At 51.2% G+C, this 8793-nt stretch overlaps 1 non-coding gene across 1 annotated transcript; it reads left to right on the forward strand.

The window, feature by feature from the left end:
• Positions 1-4488: 4488 nt before the first annotated feature.
• Positions 4489-4595, forward strand: LOC125152301 (U6 spliceosomal RNA). Its single transcript, XR_007147149.1, has one exon. It is a non-coding gene; the product is annotated as a U6 spliceosomal RNA (small nuclear RNA).
• Positions 4596-8793: the final 4198 nt, after the last annotated feature.

Genomic DNA, 8793 nt, shown 5'->3' on the forward strand with positions numbered 1-8793 from the left:
CAGAGCCCAACGCGGGGCTTGAACTCATGGACCGCGAGATCATGACCTGAGCCGAAGTCGGCCACTTAACCGACTGAGCCACCCAGGCGCCCCACCACATTTTTCTTTAAAATCATGTACACTAACCTGTGCATACATGCGTATATGTATATAATTTTTCATGCACACACACATAGATATACTTATAATAAGGGTACAGGTGGGCTTTTGTAGTTGTTTGTTTTACTGAATTATATGGTATTCAGTTTCTTGTGTCTCACTTTTCTTACTCAGCAATGGCCCTGGGAAGTTGTAAATGCTCTGGTGTAGCTTCAGTGAATAGTTTTGCAATAGTGTGTAAATGTACTATAATTTATTCACCTGAATCTCTAGCAATGGGTATTCACTTTGTTTCCACCGGGAAATTTCCCAGCCACCAAAATATCCATGTGTTACACTCCAGCCCTAATGCCCCTGACTTGTATATGATGCAGAATCTTTAAAAGCGAGAGTCAATTTGAAGAGTTTAATCAGCCGCCATTTTTTTTTCAAGATGTCGGACAGACCCACCAATCCAACTTCAGGCCTAGCTGGATGCTGCCCTCAGTCCCACATAAATGTAATCAAGAGCAGCCATTTCTATTCTCTCATGTTTGCTCTCTGAGTGCAGTTCTGGATTGGGGAGGATGGGGGGCCAGCCAAAGCGGATTCCCCACACAGCAACCACCTTGATGTACTAGGAAGGGCTCAGGCTCTTGGAATAGATGACCGGACCTCAAATTCTGGCTCCTCCGCTTATAAGTTGGGAGATGTGGGTAAATACTCACCTCTTCCAGCCCCAGTTTCCTCACCTTCAGAACAGGAGTCGTGAGACCAACCACGTAGAGGGTTAAGTGGGATTATGTGCACACAGGTCCTGGGGGAAGAAAGGCTTCCCCACTCACACATCATGAGTCATGGCGGGGCTTGAAGGGGAAAGTTCACATCCATCAGTAGTGATGCCCAAGGCGAACAGCGCTAGTCTGATCCGCAGACAGAAACAGGTTGTTTCCAGAGTAATTGGATGCCCTGTCTTTGTTTACAGAGCCACGTGTGCACCCAGGATGTTGAAGGCACTTGTTGTTGGTCAAGTCCAGAGCACTGGTGAGCCACAGGGAGAAAGACAGGCCTGGAGGTGCCCTTGCTAGGAAGGGTCCAGAGAGGAGGGTAGCTGATGGAGAGCTGAGGGCTTGAGTTAGGTGCCCTGGGTTATGGGTGCAGGGGTAGCGTTCCCTAAACCCTTCTGAGCTCTGGCCTCGGGCTCGGTGGGGCAGGAGCAGGGGGTAGACATTCCCCACCTGGCAACAGAGGTCTCTCCCTGTCCTTTCCATACACAACACCTCACACTTTCTAGACTCCCACCTGCTGATCTACCCACGAAGAAAGCAGAAACTAGAGCCTAACACCACAGCATCTTTGTGGGCTTAATGTGGGTGCATCGTCCCCCATTCAGATGTTGAAGCCCTAACCCTCCAGTGTGATGGTATTTGGAGGTGAGCCTTGGGGAGGTAATTAGGTTTAGATAGTCCTGAGGGTGGGGTCCTCGTGATGGGCGTCCTTATGCGAAGAGGAGGAGAGATGAGAGACCTTTCTCTCTCTCTGCCATGTGAGGACACAGCAAGAAGGCAGGTGTCGGAAAGCCAGGGGGCAAGCCTTCACCAGGAACCGAATATACCGGCATCTCGATGTTAGACTTTCCCGGTCTCTGGAGCTGTGGTTTAAGCCCCTGGTATCTTGTTACGGCAGCTGGAGCTGACTGAGGCAGCATCCATGCCTTTCTGTTTAGGATGCTGGAAGAAAAGACCAACAGAATGTGTTTAACATGTCTGGCCCCCGAAATTGTGTCCCATAGCCAATACCAAGACCCTTGCCTCCATCCACCGTCATGCTCCCAGGGGACGGTGACCAGCACTGTGGAGAAGCATCTAGCAAGTCGGTGGGGGAAAGAGCCCACCAAAAATTCTTAACGTCTCTGGAAAGGGTGAGAGCAGAGGATGACTTAGGCTGGAAAACCAGAGACTTCCCTCTGCCCCCACAACTTCCCATTACTAAGGGCCAGATTTTGGCTTCAAACCAGACCCCAAGGAACTACCCAAGACCTCCGAGAAAGCACAAGGATTCTAATTCCCTTCATCCCCAGCAGTCTTCTCTGAGTCACCAAATGCCCCCCCTCCAGCATCTGCCAAGCCATCACTCACCACCCCTCCCCCACCCCAGACACCGCCCAGATCCTAGTGATGGTCTTTCTTGGGGACAATTTGCCCAGGACTCTGACATACTCATTTGTACCTTCCTTGATACCAAGCATGGTGTCTCGCACACAGAGGATGCTTTATATGTATCTGATGAGTCATTGATTAGAAATGATAGGATGGTCAATACCAGCAGAGGGAGGGGACACTGGGAGCCAGCAGGTGCCTGAATTGGAGGAAAAAGTGAAGCCCCATCCCCAGGCAGAGCTTGAGTCTAGAACCCAGAGTCCCCACCAGGGAGGTGGGAGCCATTGTTACCAATTACTCAGACCTGGGTTTCATTCATTCATTAAAATCTTCAAAATGGGAGTTGTGTTAACGGCCAGGCATGCTGTCCTTTCCCCTCCAGGTAAGAAGATTTATTGCCCAAACTTACATTTTATCGCGCACAACCGAATAAAAATGATCGATTTCCCTGCCCGCCTTACAGCATCCTTCCACAGTTATTAAAGTCTCTAAAAATGTTTTTTTTTTAAAAAAAGGTTAAAAGAAAGAGAAGTGGAGAGAGAAGAAACCAAAAGGAGACAGAGAAACGCCGGGTTGCTGAGGGCTATCCATCTTGTCAGCTCGGGACCGCATAACCTTGATGTCACTATATTTTCTGCTCATATCCAAATTTACAATTTGCCAGCCAAGGAGATGGAAATGCCAAACCTCCTCCTTGGAGGTGAATGCCGGGAGGTTCTTAAAGGGCCCAAGAGAAGGGAGGACCCCAGCTCTGAAAACCGTATAAGACAGCGAACCTGTCCCTGAGCCTTTAGCAATTTTCTCCAAGTTGGGAAAGCCCAGCCTCCCAGGGCGAGGACGGGGTTTTCACTCCAGGGCCCCAAACGCATTCATCCAAGAGTCCCATATGTGCTCTGTCCCCCTGATGGACAAGCAGATCTGTGGCCCACCTGAGCAGCCGTGGCAGGCTGGAAATTCGCCGCTCAGGTTAGGAGATGCGATGGCGGAGGAAGGTGTGAAGCATAGTGTGCGGGAGGCGTTTAACCCACAGGAAAGCTGCACACAAGCCCAGCAAAAGTGCCAGTTTGCACACAAACAGGGTGGGCTATTACACATCATTCATCTGTTCGTTCTAGTAGGTCCCCAAGAACCTTCTCTCCACTGTTTTGGTAATTTAATTTTACTAAATACCAAGTAATACAATTGTATATCACCCATTCGCAAACATTGTGAATTCCTTCAGGACAAGAATAAGGTCTCTCTCTCTCTCTCTTCTCTCTCTCTCATGCGCACACACACACACACACACACACACACACTGGGTGCTTTCTACGCGGGTCTCTTGCAGCTTATTCAGAGTGGTAAAACCCTGTTTTAAAACATAATTCAGAATTTATTATTCGTTACTAGATCAGGCTGGCCTTTTTCCAAATTAGTGCTAATTAGTCAGTCTTCCTGGACTTGTTTCTAGGCGAACGAGGACATCTGTCCTTTGCTGAGACCTCAGTTCCTCCTCAGGCAATTCCATCCTGAGTCCTGAGGGGTGCTGACACCCCAGGCGAGGCTGTGGGCCTCCGCAGCAGCACTGGGGGGGGTGCCCTCCCTGGAAGGCTCCCTCCATTGTCCTGGGTTTTCCCGGTGCGTGGGAGTCTGGAGTCCTGTCGGGGAGCACTTTCCCAGCGTGGCCTGGAAGATAGCCATAAATCTGTCTCGGGCCATTTGACTCAGGCCCTCAATGCCAAGCTTAACAGGCACTTCCATCGGCCCTGATGCGCCAACGATCTATAAGCCATTAACCAGGCAGTATTAGACCTCCCAGCTCGGCCTCCTCTGTGGGAGCACACGCAGAGAAGGAGGGAAGGAGAGAGAGAGGGGAGGGCTGCCTGGACGGCAACCGCTAAACCTTCCCTGGGCCCATTAGGGCTGCAAAATCATGTAGCACCTGCCCAGCCAGGTCCTACTCTAGACCTGAGTGTAAGACAGGGACCCAGCCCAGCGGGGAGAGGCCACAGCTGGCCGATGGCGGCGGGGGGGGGGGGGGGGGGGGGGGGCGGGCGGTCAGGACAGCGGTTCAGACTTAGCCACCAATCTCACTTCTGCTCTTTCTGCTATGTCTTCTAGAAGGTGCACTGCCAGAGTGGGCTGCACCTGTCCTCAGGCAGTCGGCCTTGACCCCTCACTCCGAGTCTGAAAGCTCCCCCAGAGCCCACGCCCTGGGGCGTCCCATCCTGAATGCCAGATCCCCCCTTTCCTATAAGAAGAGGTGGCTGGTGTGCTCGCTTCGACAGCACATATACTAACATTGGAACAACACGGAGAAGATTCGCGCGGCCCCTGCACAAGGGTGACACACAAATTCGTGAAGCTTCCATGTTTTTAAGCAAAACTAATATAAAAACAGGGAAGGGGACAAAAACATAAGAGACTCTTAAATATGGAGAACAGGGGCGCCTGGGTGGCGCAGTCGGTTAAGCGTCCGACTTCAGCCAGGTCACGATCTCGCGGTCCGTGAGTTCGAGCCCCGCGTCGGGCTCTGGGCTGATGGCTCAGAGCCTGGAGCCTGTTTCCGATTCTGTGTCTCCCTCTCTCTCTGCCCCTCCCCTGTTCATGCTCTGTCTCTCTCTGTCCCAAAAATAAATAAACGTTGGAAAAATAAAATAAAATAAATTAAATATGGAGAACAAACAGAAGGTTGCTAGGCGGGGTGTGGAAGGGGGGAGGGGCTGAATGGATAAGGGGCATTAAGGAATCTACTCCTGAAATCGGTGCTGCACTATATGCTAACTAACTTGGATGTAAATTAAAACAATAAATTAAGGGAAACCAATTTGACAATAAACTTCATATATTGAAAAAAAATTAAAAAATAAAAAAATAAAAACAATAAATTAAGTAAAAATTTAAAAAAATAGACGGCTGGTGGTCGTAGTAAGGGCTAACAACTGTTTGCGCTCCCCAAGAATCAGGTGCTAGCCTCAGCCCATCACACACACACACACACACACACACACACACAGCCCCTCTGTCACCACTGCAACCCCAAGAGACAGCTGCTCTTCTCAGCCCCGTCGCTCAGGTCGGGGAGCAGAGGCACAGAGCTGTTAAGAAGCCTTCCCAGGTCACACAGCTGGAAGGCAGCATGCGGATTTTAACCAGACCGCTTGGCTACGGGACCTGTGCCCTTCTTGGTGGCTCTGTTGACTGCCTGTCAAAGTGGCTGGGAGGCCACCATCAAAACACACTGAAGACAGCCCAACTTAAGGTTGGCAAAAGAGTCATGTGTCCCAGGTGGCCACCACTGAACTGGTAGGACTGACCCCCCAGCCCGTAAAGCGAGGGAGAGCAGTTTACCTAAACAGTCCTGGCTCAGGCCAGAGAGACCGAAAATTGCATCTTCTATTCCTTCTAGAAACAGGACTGTCTGAATTGTTTCCATCATCGGAGCCTCTTAGCCCATCCATGTTTTTAGGTCCAAGAGCTCCTCGTTCTGAGGTTCTTATGACAAGAGCCTATGCCAGCTGGCTGTGCTGAAGGGACTGGTCTCCAGGGTCCCCTCACATGGCAGATGTCCCTTCATACACAGGAGGGACAAGATAGGACACGATGAGATGGGAAAGGAAATGGATGAGTAGTGTCTTTTTAGCTAAATTATCCATGTGTTCCAAAGGCCTGACTTTCCAAAAACTTATGGATAATTGATCATTAAAAAAGAAACAACCAGGGGCGGCTGGGTGGTTCAGTCGGTGGGGCGTCCGACTGGGGCTCAGGTCATGATCTCCCAGTTCTTGCGTTCGAGCCCTGCATTGGGCTCTGCGCTGACAGCTGGAGGCTGGAGCCTACTTCGGATTCTGTGTCTCCCTCTCTCCCTGCTCCTCCCCCACTCGTGCTCTCTCTCTCTCTCTCTCTCTCTCTCTCTCTCAAAAATAAATAAACATTAAAAAAATTCTAAATAAAGAAGAAATATCTGTACCACCCCAACACCTACCAGATAACAATGTGTGTAATAGCCCGTGGTCCAGTGCTGTTCGCCCAGGATTGAGAAAGCTCCATTACACGTGTATTAGTCAGCTCACGCTGCTGTAACAAAATACCACCAATGGGGGCTTAAACCACAGATATTCATCTGTCACTGCTCTGGAGGCTGGGAAGTCCAAGATCAAGGTGCCGGCAGACTCAGGTGCTGGTGAGGGCTCTCCTCTTGACTTGCCTTCTTGCTGTCTCCTCTCAGAAGGGGACCAATCCCATCATGGGGACCGCACCCTCATGACCATCTAAACCTAACTACCTCCGAATACTTCAAAGGCCCACCTCCAAATACTTCATCATAGTGGGGGTGAGGGCTTCAACATATGGATTTTTACGGGGACACAAACATAGGCTCTAGAGGCCTCTCTCTGTGTTCCGCTTCCCCGCTGTGGGCCCCAACCTACCTAGATTACCCCACTTATGGCCCATCTCAAAACCCCCTTCTCCCAGGAAGCTTCCCCTGACTACATCTTCCCTTTCTCTGATTCCCAGCTTTAGTTAGAATGTGTCACCCAGTTGAACACCTGCTTCTGTACAATGCTGTATTGATATTTAATCTTGCAATCCAGATATAGAGCTCACAAGCCTACGTTCCTGCCCTGTGGCCATCCTGAATGACTTTAATTTTTTAATGATTAAGAAACAGACTCGCAAAGAACCGTAGAGCATTAACCCCTCATCTTACAAATTTGAAAACAGAGGCTCTCAGAAGTTATGGGGCATGGCCTAATGTCATGTGGCCAGGACAGCCAGAGCTCAGAAGCCTGGTATCTTGGTGTCTTTGCTTGAGTTCTAAAAGCAGACATACGGGCAAGGATTGGAGTGCAAGTAGTTGATTTGGGGGGTGGTTCCAGGAAGCACAGGAGAGAGCGGAGAGGCAAGAGGGAAGGGAGGAAAGCTAATTAAGGGGGTGTTAATGAGTGAGCAGGTTACCACTGTGGGCAACCGGGGGATCCATGTCTAGGGGCCTCCAAGAGGCGGCAAAACACAAGAGGGCTCAAGGTTGAAAGCCCTGCTTAGGGATTTAACTCCCAGCACCTCCTCTTGACTTGGGGGGCCAAAGAGGGTGGGCTGAAGAGGGAGGGGGGGGCCCCCCACCATAGTCAGTAACACTGGCCCATTCATGGGTGTAAAACTGCTACCCCGATTTCCTTCCCTGTGTCTGGTTCTCTGCTGGGGACTAGCCTCTGCCCCAAAACATCAGATGAAAAGATATGACCCCCTGATCCATTCCCCCACCCCAGGGATACACATTGTCCCAGGGGCTTTGAAAGAGCACAAGGGGAAAATGGAACATCCAAGGATGTTTGGGAGACGCGTCATCACATGGGTGTGAGATGGCCCCTGACACACTTGCCTGGCTTCCTGCCACGGGACCCTCTTCCCGGGAACCTCCTGTGTAGGGGGCTCACATTAAGCACTGTGCCGGGGTTAAGCAGACCCCATCCCCGCCTTCCGCACTCCCGGGGTGGGTGGGCTATGGCCGCAGGGAGCTGACGGGCCAGCACGGTGAGTGACAACCTATGTGTGTGCCTCTTACAGCAGATCCGTGAGCACCGGGCACAGAAGGGCGTGAGGAGGAAACACGGAGGGCGTCTGGGTGGCTCAGTTGGTTAAACGTCTGACTCTTGGTTTTGGCTCAGGTCATGATCTCACCATTCGTGGGTTTGAGCCCCGGGTCGGGCTCTGTGCAAACAGTGGGGAGCCTGCTTGGGACTCTCTGTCCCTCCCTTTCTCCCTCTCTCTCTCTCTCTCTCTGCCCCTCCCCCACTCATTGCCAATCTCCACCACCACCCCCCCACCTCTCAAAATAAATAAACATTAAAAAAATAAAAAGGAGGAAACGTGGGCCATAACTTCATCTGTGTTTCACAAAACTCCCAGCTCTTCTCCCAGGCACATTATACTCTGAGTTTATGAGGCAAAGGTAATTGTCATTTTCCCCTCTTGTCCTAGAAGCCAAGCTCACCGTGGCCAGTGAATATGGGCCTCCGCACTAGACTGGCCTCTTTGAAAGTTATGGCCCTTGCATAGCTCCTCCCCTTCCAAACAGGCACAGGGAAAGCCCCAGAACAGGAGTCAGCAAACTCAGAGTCTAGCCTCCTCTCTGCCTCTAACCGTCTCCACACACACCTTGTGACATGTCCCTTTCTAGGCCTTCTTTTTCTCATCTGCAACCCAGGGATGTTGGACGGATCCATTGATAAGGACCTTTTCAGCACTGGCGTTCTGTGTCTTGATTGTAAAGGGCCCCCAGGGACACTGAGCCCCTGGTCCAGAGAAACTACTGACCCCTGGATGGACAACACACTTCTCAGTGCCTCCTCCCTTATGCAACCTTCTCTGTCAAGGACACACGGTCCTCAGCATCCCAAGACACTGCCTGCCATGCTGATATGCCAGGTCTGGCAGGGCAAGTAAGTGGGGACAGGAGAGTGGCGGTGGCTCCCTGCTTTGCCCTTCCTGAGCCGTGTTGCACACAAACCTGTGTACCCAGTGGATTTGGGATGGGAGAAAAGAAAGCCAGGAGGGGTGGTTTCCTGGCTCCCCC

This window comes from Prionailurus viverrinus, chromosome E1 (assembly GCF_022837055.1).
Source record: "Prionailurus viverrinus isolate Anna chromosome E1, UM_Priviv_1.0, whole genome shotgun sequence".
Taxonomy (NCBI): Eukaryota; Metazoa; Chordata; class Mammalia; order Carnivora; family Felidae; genus Prionailurus; species Prionailurus viverrinus.